The 18,283-nt window shown below is 40.8% G+C and overlaps 1 long non-coding RNA gene across 3 annotated transcripts in view; it reads left to right on the top strand.

The window, feature by feature from the left end:
• Positions 1 to 17,432, top strand: part of LOC111820944 (uncharacterized) — a 34,624-nt gene extending 17,192 nt beyond the window's left edge. The window contains exons 2-4 of one of the 3 annotated variants that reach the window (XR_002824444.1): positions 11,142 to 11,280; positions 14,459 to 14,537; positions 15,520 to 17,432. This is a non-coding gene — a long non-coding RNA (uncharacterized LOC111820944). Of the gene's footprint in view, positions 1 to 11,141; positions 11,345 to 14,458; positions 14,869 to 15,519 lie in introns of those variants that run through there. The other 2 variants (XR_002824443.1, XR_002824442.1) reach the window with 2 other exon arrangements.
• Positions 17,433 to 18,283: the final 851 nt, after the last annotated feature.

The following is an 18,283-nucleotide window of genomic DNA, read 5'->3' as shown; positions in this document are numbered from 1 at the left end:
ATGAACAATGAATAGGGAAGACTGAAGAAGAATTGATGCCTTTCAATTATAGTGTTGGCAAAAAGTATTGAATATACCATAGACTGCCAGAAGAAAGAACAAATCTGTCTTGGAAGACGCTCAGCCAGAATGAGCTTTAAAAACGAGGATAGCGAGACTTGTATCACGTACTTTGAACATGTTATCAGGAGGGACCAGTTCCTGAAGAAGAACATTATGCTTGATAAAGCAAAAGGTCAGTGAAAAAGAGGAAGACCCTCAATGAGATGGATTGATACAGTGGCTGTAATGATAGGCTCAAACATAGCAATGACTGTGAGGATGGCATAGGGCCAGACAGCATTTCATTCTATTGTACCTGGGGTTGCTATGAGTTGGAATCGACTCGACGCCATCTACCACCACCAACAACAACATTATTTTGGATCCGACTCATTTGGGATGTCTGACATTTCATTCAAAGTAGACTGAAGATCATTACTTTGCTGAGCCAAGGATATAAAAGGCATGTTTAGACGTTTTAAGAGAAACTGCTTGTGTGGAAGATGAACTATCATTTACACATCATGCTTTTCAATTCTACTACAAAATGCACAGGAGCTTCTACTTTGCAATGTTCTGAGCCAGCTTTCAAGCCTAGTTCCCATAACTGTACAAACTTGAAGGATCTAACAGTGAATTCCCTCAGATTCTCAAAGAGATCTGAGACAGATCCAGACAGGGTTGGGGTCCATTACACAACATTCTTATGAGTCCTGCTGTGCCCTGTGAGTAGTGGGAAGACCCTGAGTAAATACAGTTGATACAGTTCATTTGGCTGACAAGAGGCCAATAACGTCTGATGTCTTTGAACTTGATTCTAGGTTCTTGGAATGCCCTCCACCTTGGACCTTACTTCAGAAGCATTGGATTACCTCTTTCTACCTACTCACAAATTTTCAGGACCTCCTCAATCCAGGCATGATAATAAAAATATTTAGCATGCTACCTGGCAGAGTTCCAGTCCATCAGAACAGATACCAGCTGTAGTGCTGGATCAGGGTTCTGGAGGCCCCAAGGTTTACCTCTTGAGCTCAGGATCCTGAGGAAATAGGATTAGGATCCTGCAGGAGGGGCTGGGCAGCAACTATTTACAAACTCTTACCGAAGATATTTTAGCAACCAATATAAAATTACTATGTGCAGTAGTTAAGAGCTTGGCTGCTAAAAAAAAGTCAGCAGTTCAAATTCAGCACCGCTCCTTGGAAACCCTATGGCAACAGATAATAGTGTGTAGCTTGCAAGGTTCTGACTTAGGAATTTTAGGCAGGACTTATATTCACTTTTTATATATAAACCAAAAAAAAAAAAAAACAAAAACCTGTTGCCATTGGGTCAATTCTGACTCACAGTGACCCAATAGGACAGAGTAGAATTGCCCCATAGGGTTTCCAAGGAGCAGCTGGTGAATTCGAACTGCTGACCTTTTGGTTAGCAGCCGAGCTCTTAACTACTGCCCCACCAGGGCTCTACACACTGTTAGATCTAGCAAATTCAGCAAGAGGAAAGACATCCTGCACTGATCATTCCCTCGCCTGCTTCTAGCATCTTCTCTCTGGTTGCCCTTTTATTCTCCAGTCCAGATCTTGCCAACTGTACCCAGACCTAGGAAACCATTTGGGGGCATCCTTGTCCCAAGGATGGGAAGGAGAGCTCCTGCTTGTCCCCTGTGCTATCATCTGCCCCAGAACCTCCCTCTGGGATTGAAGGTCACCTTGACAATGGCATTTATAGTCAACTTCAGAGCCCGCATTTTCAGTAGGGAAGTATCCCCTTGCCTCTACTGACCCCTCAGCATTTAGGTCCCTGCTCACCTGTGGCTTACTAGTTTGTCAGTGTTTCTCGTGCACCAACACGCAGAGCTCCTCTCCTCACCCCAGCTTCTTGGATGTATGTGGCTTTAATAGTTTCTTAGTTCCTTCCCTTCGTGAGCTTCCATGTGATCCTTTGACTCTATAATAAGGCGTACAATGTTAGTTATCCTCAGTAATTAGGATAGCAATAAGAAATAGTCAAGCTTTTATAACAGTCTTTCATTCAACAAAGATTTATTTTGTGTGATGATGGCGCAGGACTGGGCGGTGTTTCGTTCTGTTGTACATACGGTTGCTATGAGTCGGAACCGACTCAACAGCACCCAAAAACAACAACAACTTACTATGTCCCAGGAACCATGCAAAAACAAAACCTAAAGAAAACAGACCAAAGCCCTGAAATTGTAGAGTTTACTTTCCAATTGAAGGAAGAGAGATAATAAACAATATATACAAATAAAATGAAGGCCAATGTGTGTAGTGAAAATAGCAAGTCAAAGCAAGGGGATAGGAAGTGCTAAGGGACAGGGTTTCTTTTAACATGGCAGAGGTGAGGGTGTCAGCCATGCAGGCCCAAGGAGGAAGAGTGTTGGCGGAAGAGGGAACAGACAGTGCAAAAACTCTGAGGCAGCAGCATGCTTGCGAGCTTTAAGCATCAACAAGGTCAGGGTGGCTGGAGAAAATTGTATAATGGGGAGAATTACAGGAGATTAGGTCCAAGAGTAAGCAGGGGCTGGACCAACTACGATGTCATGATTTTTTTTTTAATAGTCATATTCAACAAATGCACGATTTTGCCTTGTGCTTTTTTTCACTGAATCCATCCTAAGGATTTTTCATGTTACCACATAGTCTTCATAACCATTAATTACAGTAATTACCTAATTCCATTTGGTAGATGTTTCATAGCCCTGTAAGAGAATATTTAAAGTAGTCCAGAAAAACTTAAAATTCTATTGAAATGTAGAAACATTGAATATGTAGATTTGAAATATAACTGCCAACGTATTCTAAAATTGACGGCACTTGTCTTAGTTTTCTAGGGCTGCCATAATAGAGGGCCACAAACTGATTGGCTTCGAAGAACAGATATTTATTCCCTCACAGTTGTGGAGGCTAGAAGTCCAAATTCAAGGGGTCAGCAGGGCCAGGCTGTCTCTGTCGATTCTAGGAGAAGATCCTTTCTTGTCTCTTCCAATTTCTGGTAGCCCTAGTGTCCCCTCCTGTGGGAACCTATCTCTGTGTCTCTTCTCCCGTTTTATAAGATACCACTCAGAAGTGATTAGGACCCACTCTACTCTGGTATGAACTTGTTAATTTAACTGACAACATCTTCAGACAAAGACCTCATATCCAGACAAGATCACTTTCACCAGTACAGGGGTTAGGACTTCAACGTATCTTTTTAGGGGAACACAATTTAATCCGTAACAATATGTTTGCTTACTTGAAATCTGGTGGGAGAAAGAGAAAATGCAGAGTAGTCAAGTAACAGTCAGTCTCCATAGAATACCATCAGTCTCAGAAACCCGTGGAGACTTCTGGTCTGAGCCACATCACCTCTTGCATGAATTGTGGGAATCAGCTACTAATTGGGCTCCTGCCTCTGCCTTCACCTCCTATCAGTCTATTCTCAACATGGCAGCCAGATCCTGCTACATCAGATCATTGTTCCTCTACTCACTGAGAGGAAAAGACCAAGTCTGACAATAGCCCTGACAAGACAGTGTGGTGGTGTTGGAGGAGGAGATCAATGGAACAGAACAGAGAGCCTGGAAAAAGAATCACACAGACATGAAATATTGATATGTAACAGCTGACATCGCAGATCAGTGGGGAAAGGATGAACTGTTTAATAAGTTCTGGGACTATTTATTATAAATATTGATTGTCTCTGTGAAAGACCAATTCACCTTTGTCTTGGTGATATAGAGGCCTTTGGGAGAAGTCCTAGTTTGGGGGGGTGGGGGGAATTCTTGACCCTAAGAACAGATACCTGATATGCTATCTCCAATCCTAGAGGATGACAGGGAAATAAGCTATCATGCTATCCCCCTTTTCTCAAAAAAGGAAGAAAAGTTAGCCCACATTTAGAAGAATGATATCAATATTATCTATAAAACTCCTAACTAGCAAAACAGTATTATTATCATTATTATTATTATTATTACCTTTAGAAAAAAACTCCATCAAGAATTTTTTGGAATAGTGAGTTCCCCAATTACATTTTTTAAATAATTTTTTTTTTTTTTTATGAAAACATGCACAGCAAAGGATACACGATTTCAACAAATTCTACATGGACCACTCTGACATTGTTTACGTCCTTCAAGTTGTATAACCTGTCTCGCTACCCAAATCATTCTACCACCATTAACATAAAGTCATTACTCCCTAAGCTTTTCATCTCACTTTTCGAGATGTGTTTGTTGCACATACTGTCCTTTCAAAAACACATTTATAACATAGAGTGAGGCAATTGTTATGTGGTACATAAGACTACATTATCTGTATTTTAAGTAACATTTTCATAGTTCTTTAAGCTAACCAACTTTTTTTTAATGTATTGTGCTTTAGGTGAAGGTTTACAGAGCAAATCAGTTTCTTATTGAACAATTAATACACATATTGTTTTGTGACCTTGTTTGCCAGCCCCATGATGTGTCAACACTCTCCTCTTCTGGACCTTGGGTTCCCAGTTACCAGCTTTCCTGTCCCCTCTTGCCTTCTCATCCTTGCTCCTGGGCTGGTGTGCCCATTTAGTCTCATTTTTGTCTTATGGGCCTGTCTAATATTTGGCTGAAGGGTGTACCTCAGGAGTGACTTCAGTACTGAGTTAAAAGGGTGTCCAGGGGCCATACTCTCGCGGTTTCTCCAGTCTCTGTAAGAGCAGTAAATCTGGTCTTTTTTAGTGAGTCTATGTTTTTCTCCAGCTCTGTCCGGACTCTCTATTGTGATCCCTGTCAGAGTAACCAACTATTTTTGCATATGCTACTTAAGTAGTAAATGCTAAAAACGAAAATGCCCACTGACCTAGGATATCCTAGGAGTGGAATAGGTCCATCAGCGTGCTCTCAGAATCACTAGAGGTGTTTGACAGCTGCGCTAAGCAACGACACCGAGTCCAAAGACAAAGAAATAAACCCAGCCAGGGCGCTCAGCCACTGCACTGAGATAAGTCAAGCCCTTTAACACCAGAGGCTGCTAAGGGTTTATTCCACACTCTCAGTGAGATAAGCTGCCATTCACGCCTCACGAGACACTCAAATCTGGAAAGCAGCTGAGAGGAAAAACTAAGAGACGTGAATAAGCGCTATCATTTCAGTGAAGAAAATGAGCAGATTTCAAGTTGTTTGGACTCCAGTTCCAGGAGGAGCCATCAAGAGCATGGTTCTCACAGTGCTACGTTTTCCAAACATGTTCATGTGGAAGTGGCGAGGGGACTTGAGCCCTACATGGAATCCCACTTCATGTCAGCCCTTTTGCCCACATTATCTGAGCCCTGGTGGCTTTGTGGTTAAGAACTCGGCTGCTAACCACAAGGTTGGCAGTTCGAATCCGCCAGCCGCTCCTTGGAAACCCTATGGGGACGTTCTCTCTGCCCTATAGGGTCACTATGAGTCGGAATCAACTCAACAGCAACGAGTTTCGGTTTTTGGTTTGGATCTGAGCCTCGGAGTCCCTGGGTGGTGCAAGCAGTAACTCGGCAGCTAACCAACGGGTTGGAGGTTCGAGTTCACCCAGACGCACTTCGGAAGAAAGTCCTGGTGATCTACTTTTGAAAAAACAGCCACTGAAAATCTTATGGGACTCATTTATACTCTAACACACATGGGGTCCTCATGGGTCAGAGTCGCCACCACAGCAACTTTTTAAATCCGAGCCACACTCTGCATTAGTTTTCCCATTTTACAGATGACCCTGAGGACCAAACGGTTCATTGAATTGCCCCCAAGGCACACAGCTCTTGAAACTTGGAATCAAACACACACTCTTGCCACTGCTCCCTCCTAATTCTCTAAACAGTCTTTTTAGGCTTACAGTCCATGTAGTTGGACTCTGAGAAGGTGGATAGGCCATGATATAAAACCCTGGATATATGATTATAAATCAGGCATAGAGTGACAGACTTCTCTGTGCTAGCTGTTAATGGTGGTTTCCCTGGAGGTTGAACAAATCCTATAATGTTTATAGATTCCCTACGGTGGTTTCAAATTCAGATATTCTGTCTGGTTTCCCCAGAAGGACAGGCAAAATAATGACTTTCCTTTCATTCTTTCATTAAGAAAAGATGGTCACAATCTCTGTAGAATTCACACACAATCTGTCTTTCAAGTGATTACCACCAGGACTTTCAGAGAGCCGCAAGATCAAGGCAAACCACACTCATGATACTGAACCTGGAAGGTGACTTAGAAGATGATAGACACCTGGTAGAAAAAGGAATGTGGTTTTGTGAAAAGATTCATCTCAGCCCAAATCAATTTGCGAATGTCCACAGTCTGAAACTGTATGCTGATATACCATGCTATAGACCATACCCATTGCCGACAGGTCAATTCCCACTCATAGCAACCCTCTAAGACAGAGTAGAACTGCCCCCTACGGTTTCCAAGTCTGTAATCATTATGGGGAGCCCTGGTGATGCTGTAGTTAAGCGCTTGGCTGCTAACCGAAAGGTCAGCAGTTTGAATCCACCAGCTGCTCGTTGGAAACCCTATGGGGCAGTTCTACTCTGTCCTGTAGGGTCGTTGTGAGTCAGAATCCACTCAGCAGTAACACGTTTGGTTTTCCGGTTTGGAATCTTTATGGAAGCGGACTGCGACATCTTTCTCCCATAAAGTGGCTGGTAGGTTTGAACTACTGACCTTTCAGTTAGCAGCTGAGCATTTACCACTCCGCCACCAGGGCTTCTTTGTATAATGATGTAGAATGTTATAAAAGTAGCCTCTTTACTCCTCAGTTCCACAAACCACTGAATAATAAGGCTAATTCTATAATTGAGAGTCATCGACTCTCAAAGTTGGAAGGAACACCAGAGGTCAGCCCGCTGGCCTGTGACACTCTGAAGGAAGAGAGGAGGAAGGAGGGAGAAATAACTGGGATCTGCCTTATCAGTGGGTAGCCACTTTTCTGACTACTTTCACTTGACAAGTTCAGCAGGTTGCATGCCAGAAGGGCTTCTTGGAGAAGGTCTTCCGTATCAGAGTGATAGCCTAAGTGGTGCTGAGCATCATACATTTCTTTGTGAAATCAGAGTCTACATGTGACCTATCTTCACTAAATGCCATGCACAGAACAAAGAGAGAAAAGAAAAAAGAAACTAAAAGCCTTGAGAAATCTGCTGTTTTAGGTAATGTTAGGATGGCAAATTTATTTACAGAATCATCCTTCTGGCTCCTAAACAGGAAAGGATAGTCACTTCTGCCTTAAAAGTGTTAGTTACCACCCAGGAAAATCTCTTTTTATTTCTTCCCTTCAATGGAAAAAGGTCAGGATACAAGAGTCAAGTTCCAATCTAATCACATGATGTCATAGAACAGCAATTCTGCTTAAGCAATCCTTACAAAGTAATGTGAATATATGACTGGGACATGACAAAGTGAATTTTAGATGAATGCCTTCAGTTAAGCTTGTTCTGATGCAGTTTACACTGTGTGGAAGTCCAGGAGACCTAAGCCATTGGTATGATCCTTCGTGTGCCCTCCAAAATTATTAGTGAATTATCCATCGGGCCTGGGTGTTTAGGACTCATTGGTTAATTATCCCTGGGGATTTTGTGCAGTTGGGATTGATAACAGCACCTAAAAGGAATTCTAGTGGAGGATAACAGAATTCTTAAAATAGCCAACCAGACAGCTTAAAGGAGCTTGGATAGCTGAATTTTAGAAAAAATGTAGAACTTTTGTAAGGAGATTTTTGTAGTCACCTTGATTCTGCCGCTCTCGCCACACAGCAATCATTGGCTTAGCTAAGAAGAAACATCTGAATGAATTCTGTAATAAAGCCAAATGACCAAATTTGTGATAAAAAGAACCCCAAATCTGCATCCCCAAGCTGTTTTTCCAGGCACAAGAATGGCCATTCTCTGTTGCGTGGTTGACATACTTGTGAGTTGTATCAGCTTCCCTGAGATAAGGCTAGAATGCCTGCTTTCTCAAATACCACGAACTTCTTGAGGGCAGGGATTGTATTCCACTCATTTATCCTCTGGAGGAGCCCTGGTGGCAAAGTGGTTAAGAGCTACAACTGCTAACCAAAAGGCTGGCAGTTCAAATCCACCAGCCACTTCTTGGAAACCCTATGGGGCAGTTCTACTTTGTCCTGTAGGGTCACTATGCATTGGAATCAACTCTGACAGCAACGGGTTTGGTTTCTTTGGTATTTATACCTGGAAGCTAGTGTGAAGCTTAGCACATAGTACATTCTCAATGAACTGATAAACAAAGAAGTGCATTTGTGATATGGCACCGTTACATATTTATCTGCTTTGAGTTTTATGTAGTACTACACGGAGAATTAAGCTTAAAGTTATTCATGGGAGTCTACATTTAAATTAAGGATACTCACCTTCCAAAATGTCACAATCTTCCTCAAAACTGCTGGTGCATTCTAACCCCTAAAGGAATCACATCTCTTGCCTCTTCCCACCCCACCTTCTGTCTGCCCGCACCCACCCCCGTTCCTTACTCGACTTGCTTGGGATCTCCTTTGAAAATATTGAGTTTCTCTCTCTGGCTGTTTCTCTTTGGATTCAGTGTTTTGGGAATACTGGTCAGTGGCATGAATCCTGCCAATATGAGGCCTTCAAGTGGTTGATGAGACTAGAGGGATCTGGGTATATTCCAATTAGGAGGGCATATCCTCCCCAACCCACTGCTCCCTTCCTTAGGCTTATGGGAGAAACTTCTCTAAATGCCTTCTTTGCCTGACTGTGTTTTCCTTAGGGTTGACTTTCTTCTCAAATGGTCCTAGGACAAAGACTTTTGGGCCTTGGAACTCTTGGGTTCCAAAACTTGAACCTTACCAGTTCAGCCTAGCTCACCAGAAGAATACATTGGGTTTGGGGCAAAATCCTCATAGCAATAAAAGGTTTTGCCTGAAGCATCCCTCTTCTACATAAATGCTACTCTCTGGAACTTGTGATGGTGAGGTCATGCAGCTCTTTGAGGAGTCAGGAATCTTGAGCTCCAGCCAGATGCAACTTATCACAGCTAATAATTCATCATTCACCACCACCACTAGAACAAATGTTTATTAAGCACCTACGATATGTAATGCACAGTGGCACTAGGCTGGCAAGGAAAGGCACGGCAGAGATGATGCTAAAAGACATAATAATGACAGTAAAAAGCTGCCATTTATTCAGGTTCTACTCTGCACCAGGAATGGAGCAGCACACTTTATGGTCATCATCTCATCTAATGTTCCCCAGAAATCCTATGGTATAGGTGCTATCACCATCTCCATTTTACAGATGTAGATGCTAGTCAGAAAGCCAGGAAGAAGAAGAGCCAAGACTGACACCAAGTCTCTTCAATTCCAAAACCCAGTCACTCACACATTTCTCTACATCCTCAAGAGTGGCCTATTAGATGGAGTGAAGGCATGGCTGGCAACACAGGTTGAGGAGAGCAGGATAAGGTATATGACCACTTACTAGTTGCTGTCGAATCTACTCTGACTAATGGTGACCCCAGATGTGTCAGAGTAGAACTGTGCTCCATAGGGTTTTCAAAGGTTGATTTTTTGGAAGCAGATCATCAGGCCTTTCTTCTGACGTGCCTCTGGGTAGACTTGAATGGCCAACCTTTCTGTAAACAGCTGAACATTTTTATCATTTGCACCACCCAGGGACCCCTAAGTCATAGGAAGGGAACACCTTTGTCTGTAACGGGAGAAGGAGAAAAGACTTGAGTGGAGATACAGCCACAATTGAGATGATGAGAGAAGAAGCTGAGGAATTTTATACCGCATAGCCTCAACTTCTTTTGTGAAGTAAGAGGCAAAGTCATCTGATGAGCTGAATGAGTATACACATTGGGTAGAAGTAATAATAATGATAACAGCGAACATTTATTTAGTTTACTGTGTATCTGACAGTGCATCAATATGTTTAGATTTGTGATTACTTTTAAGCCTCACAATTCCATGAGATGAGTACTATTTTGCACTGAAGGAAACCAAGGCCCAGAGAAGTCAAGTAACATGCTCATTGTGGGACACATACTAAGTAGTAGAACTGGGGCTTTCACCCAGGCAATCTGACCAGTCTGACTCCAGAGAACAAACTGCAGAGGGAAAAGCAAGAAACCAACCAGGAATGTGCAAAAAGACGACTCGATTTACTTTTCATTTCAAAGATAAAAAGTGGTGATCTGAGAAATGGTTTGTAGAGGAAATTTTTAGCTTAGCTTGCTTGAACTGAAAATGGACAGCAAGGCCAACAGGTCAAGGAGGTAGTTTGATATGCAGAACTGGAAATTTGGTGAAATTAGGCATAGACTTTTAATAGTAACAATATGTCATATGCATATGACACATTATAGAGTGGAAATTTTCTACTTGCTAGTGAGCGATACAACTCAAGACATACATAAATCCTAATATTTATGAATATGCTAAAAGATATAATTTCCCCTATAAAATATAGCAAAACATGACAAATTTTAAGCAATCGCTTTTAGAATCTCAGTCTATCCATGCAGGACTAAAGCCATTTACAGTTATTGAAGTCAACGCTACTTTGAATTTCAGCAATATTGAAAGAATATTTTAAAGTTCCATAGTAAGGTGAACTGGATCTACAGAACCAAAGGGCGGATATTATGGGTGACTGTGGGACATAAATTGACAGTACGGGGAAAAAAACAAATACAGTGAAACCTGTGAGAGCCAGGACTCAATAGGACTGCCTTGTTTTTCCAGGTTTTGAAAGTTTTCTGCTTTTAACAGGGAGCAGCCTTACAACTTTTCTATAGTTCTCTATTAGTGGAAAATATTTGAGTTTTCCTTCTCTGACAGGTTTCCGCCTTACACAGGTTCCAGCTTTTACAGGTTTTAGTGTAAATGGACTGATGAGCCAGAGGCGGTGGGACCAACTCATCACTGGCAATAGCCAGTGAGTTAAGAAAAGAAGATGAGGAGGAGGACTGTGAAAAAGGTTACCAAGGGCCAGAGGGACGAACTTTGGAGAATTAAGAGGTCTTTTTAGGAGAACATAAAGATTGGTTCCTCCTTTATTTCCTTTGCTGCTTGCTACTGTTTTTGTTTTTTGTTTTTTTTCAGTACAAAGCCAATGAGAGACGAATTTCTCCATTGAAAGAAGTTCCTCTTCCCTTGCTGAATTGCTGCTGTTGAAGATGTCAGGTGCCAATGTCATCCACTCCAGTGTTTGACTAAACTCATAAATGCCTCAAGTAGCTTGGTAAAATTCTTGAACATGATCTTCACCTTTTTTTTTTCTTTTAACCAGTTTACAATGTTTCTTGGACACTCAATCAACTCTTCCCTGTCACTTGTCAGCCAAGTTCACAACCTCTCTTGCTATGCACACACTTGGCACACTCGTTTTCATAATCCATAAAAGGAAACATCTGCAAGGACTTCATCCACAGGCTCTCAACAAACATTCAGTCTTTTAGGGTTCTCCCTATAATCGGCATTTTTAAGGTTCGTTACTCAGACAGCAAAGTGTTATTCCTACTTCAGATGTGAATTGAATCTACAGATAAATTTCTAGTCATTTTATGCCAAAGAATTTTTTTTAAAAAAAGAGAAACCTCTGGATATTTTTCTTTTCCCATTCATAGCGTGAACATATGATTTAAAATGTGTTGTCAAATGAGATATAGTCTAGCCTAGCATTTTCTACTGTTAAGCATGTGGCTCTGTGGCCAGAAAATTCTAATCGAGTAATGTTCTTAACCTCTCAAAGCCTTACTTTTATTATCTGTAAAGCAGGGATAACAATGCTTGGCATAATAAGGGTCAATACTGATAATTATTATTATGAATGTAGAGATCTATTCAGCTCCAGGATTTGAAACCATTTATTCTCCCTTCTAGATAAAATCTTGTTTTAACATTTAAGTATCTTCTATATCTTTAACCATGCTCTAATCATTTTGAAAACTACTTGGAAATTTTTTTTAAATTAATGATTAAATGAATACACTGTTAATTCTCATTGAATGAGAAAGTTTTGTTTGTTGGAATGATTGATTTGATTTATGCTGGCTAATGTAGCTATTAGAATACTGTATACAAAAGAAAGTCAAACCTTAAACTCCAACGAAGTCCCCATAAACTGTGTCCACAAAAGGAAAACAAAGTAAGGTTAATAAAAAACCTCAGTGGGCGAAACCAGGAGAAACATGTTGGATCCTCCAGTCTGTCCTCTCGTGGACATGTGGATGTGAATGAAATGACCAAAGAGCCAATAGAAGTAAAGGAAAGGAGGAAGAGAATGAGAAGCCCACAGCCGTGATAATGTGGGTTATGAGTAATTCATTTACTGTGTCCTTCCTTCCTCCCTTCCTTCCTTCCTCCCTCCCTCCCTGCCTCCCTTTCTCCTTTCCTCCCTCCCTCCTTTCCTCCCTTCCTTCCTCCTTCCCTCCCTCCCTCCTTCTCTCCCTCTCTGCCTCCCTCTCTCCCTCCCTCCTTCCCTTCCTTCCTTCTCTCTCTCCCTCCCTTCATTCCTTTCCACCTTCTTTCTTTCTTCCCTTACCTGCCTCCTTCAATATTCCCTCCACCCCTTCCTAAATATCGACTGTGGGTGTTTCAGGTTGTTAATTTATACACACACACACACTTATACATACATATATATATATATATATATATACACACACACACACACATACATGTATATATGCCTTCTATATATATTATATAATATTTGTTATGTATATGTAGGGAACGAAACCTTGACACTACTCTTTGAAGAGTTCACTTTCATGTCCATCACCTCATGAGAACTTCACAGTAATCCTATGGAATAAGCAGGGCAGACAAAATTTTTTTTTATACAAATAGGGAAATGATTCTTCCCAGTGAACGTCCATGTCAAACATCCCTTACAGTGGTCTTGAAAATCAGGACTGAGATCTAAAAGTTACACTAGGTCTAAGCTAAAGTGAACTAGGAAATAGGCAATTTTTTTTTTAATAGAGAATAGACTAGATAGCATCTGCACAATAAATTTAGTAGATTAGGTAATGATTTTCATGATTTTAGATACTTAATACAGATTCTAAAGCTCTACAGAATGCTTGCTGACAGTATTTGTTGAATCACAATCAAAAGTCCAGGCAAAACTCGACACAATGACATTCAATCTCTCTCATGTATATGACATCTGATTCTTCTCTATATGAATCTACAAATATTTAAGTTCCATTCATTCATTCCCAAATATAAGGTGATTTTCCCAATAAGAGATTTCCCATTTTCCCTATGAAAGACTAAAAAATGAGAGAGATTTGGAAGCATCTTGAATGTCTACCTACGGGGTGACTGTGCGTTGGAATCAGCTCGACAACAGTAGGTTTGGGTTTGGTTTTTCGTTTAGGGATATAGATGAAACAGTCAAATGTCTATTTATATTTTATATATATATAAAGTCATATATATTTATAATTTTAATTGCATATATATTTAAAATTATGTTATATACAATAAAATAGGAATTTAGAGTTTTTTCCAATTTCACATTTTACTTAAAAAATTGTATTCGGACCCTTCACATGAATCCTCACCATCAGTGTCTGTATCATCTCTTGGGCCTTTTTTGAGTCATTTAGCACAGCTTCTAAACTTTACCATCTTCACATCTAAGACATTTGCAACAACAGCCTTTCCCTGAAAAATTGTTCGTAAGCAAAAATATGCATTTGTGTAACATTAGCTTTTAGTTTTTTCAGTAGTCCTGAGGTGCATATTTATGACCTGCCTAATGTAGCCACTTACTTTATTGCTGTTTAAGCTGATCTTTATATGACTTTTTTTTTTTTTTTTTTTTTTGGTAACAGTCAATGGTTGTGATTGGGAAGTCATACTCCTCCAGGAGTGATTACAAAATATGGATTCGTTTCTTGGCCTCCTGTTTTGTATGATAAGTTCAATAAATATCTAACTGAGGTCTTTGGGGCTAATGTTTTCCCCAAGGAGTACTTTATTAGTCAAAAGAAAGTAATTGAGAGAATACTGATAGCATGAGATTTTGTGAGACCTTAAATATAAGTGATTCGTTTTATCTGAAAGAGAACTTTGGGGGAAATCCTTTCCTTTCATGGAGTCTATACAACGGCCCTGGTGGCATAGTGGTTAATAAACTAGACTGCTAACAAAAACGTTGGCAGTTCAAAGCCAGCAGCGGCTCCACTGGAGGAAGATGTGGCAGTCTGCTTTTGTAAAGATTTACAGCCTTGGAAACCCTATAGGGTCACTAGGAGTCGGAATTGACTCGATGGCAGTGGGTTTGGTATACAACAGCTAGTCTCTGAAGGGCACCAACCTCTGTGACTTTGGGAGAATGGAAAGGTGGTATTTCCATTTGCCTTTTTACCAGTCCATTTTAACAGTCCAATCTCTGACCTCCTCAGGGAATGGAGCTTCCCGCATGGCAACACTGGGAAGGCTGGAGAACTCCAGGTCAAGATGGAAATCAGTCAATGGGATGAGGTATCAACCTGCAAATATACTCCTGTATAATTGAGACACAGCTTTACAAGGCCAGAAATGAGGCTTTTCTTCAATATATGGCCGTGGTTCTCTTCGTGGCTGCTTTTCTGGCAGTGGTGATACAAGATTCCATGGAGTGTCTGTTTGAAATGTTACACATTCGTTCATCATCAGAATTTCAGTAGCAGTTGACATTTTGGCCTCTGAATGGGAATTATTTCAGAATAGGCCATGTATGGGGAAAAATGTAGATGATGAAAGTCATTCCAGAGAAGGCAGAAATGAGGCTCTCAGATTGGAAACTAATTTTAGTTATCCTGCACTTGCTCACCCCACCCCCCTCACCCCCAAACCCCACCCATCATGCTCCTCTGTATCTCTCCTCTCACGGAATAGTTTGCTCACGCACAGGCAGTACCTGATAGCGTTTATGGGCATCTTCATGATGCCTTCCCAGAATGCTTTGGGAGGACTTAGCATTGCCCTTTGGTATCCATGACTTATGACAACGACTTGTCTCATTCCATTGCCCAAAGAGCGTTGATAGATATCAGGATTCTGAAATAGCTGCAGAGGCAGTTGCCAGCACACATTTTGCAGGCAAAACTTATAGGGTGGTGGATTGCAGTGACAGAACTTTGGGAAAGAGTATTCATCACAAGATGGAGTCAAGTGGTTAACACATTGGCACTTTATCAGTTGTTGACTGTTGTTAGTAAACTCAGAGGTATCCTATGCAGCAGAATGTCTCTTCCCAAAGCTTGCCCAAATCATAGACACAACCAATTCTGACCAGAGTATATTAGTCAGGACAGAACCCATTCATAGTGCATATGTATCTTCTACTGATGTTTTGTATTGATATTCAATTATCATGATGTATTTCTTATCTCCTAACTAGTTTATCGTTGGATACTGGGACTCCTTGGGGTCTACTGGAAAAAGAGGAGCATAACGTGAAAATGTGATTCTTGTCCAACAGGTTGAAGATTCATGACAATTATCAGAGATGACTGATTTAAAGGGAATTGAGTAGAGATGGGGCCCAACAGGAGATGTAACAATTTGGGGGTGGGGGAGTTCTGTTTCCTCTGGAATATAAAAGAAGGGCATGGAAAGGATTGAATGCTTGAGCTTTCTCTTTAGTATTTGTCATTCTCTTTTCTTGCTTGTGGGAGCCCTGGTGGTGCAGTGGTTAAGAGTTCAGCTGCTAACCAAAAGGTCAGCTGTTCGAATCCACCAGCTGCTCCTTGGAAACCCTATGGGGCAGTTCCGTCCTGTCCTATAAGGTCCCTATAAGTTGGAATCGACTTGTGTCTCTTGCTTGTGTATCCCTCTAGTGTTTAGCTAAGTACACACTGTATGCTGGATACTTGACTAAGAACGTCCCTGTAACCTTACCTTCTCTCTAATTCCTCTAATGTTTTATTTAATACAATATTTAAGAGCAAAGTCTTTTTGTGCCCTTCGACGTGGGATCCACCACTTATTGATCATGTGACCTTGAGCTAATTACTGAAATGCTCTGAGATGTTTTCTTATTTGTAAAATGGAGATTATAATATTACCTACCTCATGGAGTTGTTGTGAGGCTAAATCAGATAATGCCTGTAAAATGTTTTAAGCCCAATGCTGGTGAATAGTAAGCATTTACTATGTTTATTTAGTGCACCTTTTGTTCTTCTTATTAGAATGAACCATTGAAATTGCTGTTTTTGTATGTCAAAATGGTAGAATATTGGTAAACTTCATATGGTTTCATATGGTTAAACTTCATGAATGCTTTGTTTTCTTTTGGCTTATAGTTGTTGCCAGCAGGGTTAAGGAGATCTATCTACTTAACTGTGTAAATAAGGAAACACCCATGATATTCAAAGAGGTCCAGGAATAAGTTTATTTAAGTCAGGACTGGTATCTTATGCTTCTTTGTATAATTAAGCACTTAACTCAAGGCTACTCATATAAAACCAAAAAACCCGTTGTCTTTGAGTCGATTCTGACTCATAGAGACCCTACAGGACAGAGCAGGAGTGGCTGGTGGATTTAAACTGCTGCACTTTTGGTTAGCAGCCATAGCTCTTAACCACTGCACCACCAGGGTTCCATATAGGAGATGATTAATAAATACTGCGGCACTGAATTCATACATGTAAATATGTCAACTTTTTTTTCTCTCTAAATCACTCCATTTTCCTTGGCTATAAAATTCTATATCTGATTCCTAAGATCAAGTTGACACAGTCATTTCAAAAGCATGAAAAGCAAATATTTATGACTTTGGTTGACCTTGTTGAGTTTGGGAACCAGATCTGTCATATATAAACCATTTCACTTGAAACCAGTGATGCTTGATGAAAGCAAGCATCTGCAAATGAAAACATGGGAATGGGTGTTAAGGGTAATGGTTTCAGTCATATCTCTGCCCCTTTTCAAAAAATGAAAAGAGATATCATGTCAGCAATAAAAGGAGCTAGAGGTTACAAGAGGCCTTTCCCAGCCAGGAATGAGAGCAACACGAGCAGCCCAAGGAAGCTTGAGGTCTCCAGCGCACACTCTGGGCAGCAGTACTGCCAGGCCTAAAAACCACGCATAGTTATAGATACCACTTCACTCTCTCTCTAATTTAGGCCCAGAGGAGACAGTTATGTGACTATTATTTTGATGCATGATTAAAAGATAGGCTTTCAGATGAGTTACACCGAAAAGCAAAATTGACAAGTGTAAATGTGAATTTAAAACATAATTTTGGAGGTTAAGTGTTTGCATTGAAAAATATTCTTCAATTTAATAAAATGATTATTTTCCTCATTTCTTTTTGAGAGCTCCTAGAGAGTTGTAATTGTTAAGGTTGTGTGTCAACTTGGTGGGGCCATGATTCTCAGTGATTTGGTGGTTATGATGTAGTTTGGCAGTCATATGATGATGTCATCTCCTCCATGATGAGATCTGATATAATGTGATCACCTCCATGATGGGATCTGCTATGAGCAGCCAATCAGTTGAAAGGGAGTGTCCTTGGGGGTGTGGCCTGAATCCAATATAAGTGGACTTTCTGGCAAGACTCTCGGATTTTGCTCACTTTGGATCCTGCAGCTGACTCTTGTTTGTTTGACCTCTGGTTCTTGGGACTTGAGCTAGTAGCTACCTGCCTTCTTGCCTGCCAATCTTTGGATTCATCAGTCTTCACAGCCTGTGAGCCAGAGCTCTGCTGTCTGATCTGCCAATCTGGGGTTTGCCAGCCCCTGTGGCTACCTGAATCAGGAGAAGGCACCAGTCTGACCCACGGACTTCAGACGTTCCAGCCTGTACAAACACGTGAGCCATTTCCTTGATGTAAATCTCTCTATATGTATATATCTTTATGGAGCCCTGGTGGCACAGTAGTTAAAAGCTATGGCTGCTAAGCAAAAGGTCAGCAGTTTGAATTTAACCCTATGGAGCATTCTACTCTGTCTTACAGGGTAGCTATGAGTTGGAATCTACTCAATGGCAACAGTTTTTTTTGTTTTGTTTTGTTTTGTTTTATATATATTTATATACTTCACTGGTTTTGCTTCTCTAGAGAACCCAGTCTAAGACAAGGGTATTCTCAAACTGTACTCCCTGGAACTCAGTGATGGCATAGAGTGCCTTAGATGCGAATAATACAAGAGATGAGTGGAATGAGAACCAGCAATAGAGAGCTGAATGGGCTCTGTGTCCCCACTCCCTGCTTTAATCAGAATAGTCCATCTTTTATGAGTTTT

This window comes from Trichechus manatus, unplaced genomic scaffold (assembly GCF_000243295.1).
Source record: "Trichechus manatus latirostris isolate Lorelei unplaced genomic scaffold, TriManLat1.0 scaffold00004, whole genome shotgun sequence".
NCBI classification, from domain to species: Eukaryota; Metazoa; Chordata; class Mammalia; order Sirenia; family Trichechidae; genus Trichechus; species Trichechus manatus.
Note: the sequence above shows the minus strand (reverse complement) of the source record. Positions and strands in the feature narration are given on the sequence as shown.